The sequence below is a fragment of the Apis dorsata genome, unplaced genomic scaffold (genome assembly GCF_000469605.1).
Source record: "Apis dorsata unplaced genomic scaffold, Apis dorsata 1.3 scaffold_499, whole genome shotgun sequence".
NCBI lineage: Eukaryota > Metazoa > Arthropoda > Insecta > Hymenoptera > Apidae > Apis > Apis dorsata.
In genome coordinates this window covers 52,607-54,047 of record NW_006263730.1, presented here as the reverse complement: position 1 = coordinate 54,047, position 1,441 = coordinate 52,607, and positions in this window count along the sequence as shown.

Here is a 1,441-nt window from a genome sequence, read left to right as displayed (position 1 = left end):
TTCAAGGTAAAAAAAAAAAAAAAGTCGAGCCAATGTCGGAAAAGGAAATTGATTATATAAGACGCTAACCGGTGGATTCTCGATCGCTTTCTTCGAGAAATCTTGTCCGATTTTCCCTATTGCGTATGGGCACGCAACACACACAGGAGAAATCTAACGAATTTCAGCGAATCGTCCGCTCGTGGATAATTTATATAGAAATAATCCGTAGAATTTCGTCATTTCGGTTCCGATTTCTCGTGTATTTTTCCATTTAATTTGAAGGTATGTAACTGTAACTGGTTTTTAAAAAGTCTTGTGAAACGACACAGACGGGGTTCGAATATATATTACGAAATTTTTTTTTCATTTAAATTCCTATAATCGAAGATACTGCTCAAATCTCAAATCTGTTACATTTCTCTTGGGCAAAAATTTCTTAACTCTTCCAAGGCGGGCATAACACGACACCTTTGCTTATCGCGAGTAAGCCCCTTCGCATCGTCATCATCATCGAAATGTTAAGATCGATGGTGATATTCGTGGCGCATCGATCGCGAAAGCATTGGACGCGGATAAGATCGGACACGTTCGGTGATGTAATCGGGTTCCAGGTCTTTCGAGCTCGGTTTCCGCATCTTCGCGTTACGCAAGTGGGTGAACCAGTTTCTGGACAGACCACCTTTGTGTAATTATGGCCGAGCAGCTGTCTCTCCGTAAGAACAATAACGTCTCCTATTGCGATTCTCGTGAAAGCTGACGTCCTACGCGTGTCTCTCCCGTTTTAAAGAAAGTTTCTTGAAAATCGAAAGATCTGCGCCTCCGTGAAATTTTACAAGTTATTGGATAATTCCCGTGCGCGGTGTGAAAAATCGCTTGAAAAAAAAAAAAAAAAAAGAATCTTCCTCCTTTTATGATCTTATAATAAATTATCGAACGATCCGTGCGACTCTTATCCCTGAGCGCGTCGCTGAAAATATTTCCCCTCGTCGATTTTAAATTATGCAACTTGTTGGATAATTCACGTTTTACATCGTTGCCAATGATAAATCTATTACGCTCGTAGAACGATTGTTTAATCGATGTTGAAGGATATATAAAGGATATATAATAATTCTTACGTGGGAACGTCGGTATGTGGAAAAATTCTTGTTAAATTAAATCTTGGTCGTTGTGAATGTTATTCCATGCGAAGCGAAAAGATTGGAGAGAAAGGTTATATAAATTTACGAGCTAATTTGTCGTGATTTTTGAATTTGTACAAATCGTCAATAAAGAGGTTCGTTAAATGAAGTCGTTCTCCGTGGAATTACAATTTTCATGGGTCGGATAAGTGATTATACATTATAGAGCGGCTTCTTAATTACACAATTCTGCAAAGCAATTTCGGTTCCCCGCAGTCAAACGACTTTTATTCGACGATCCTCTCGAGAGCCGCGAAAGTCGGGAATAATGGGTTCTG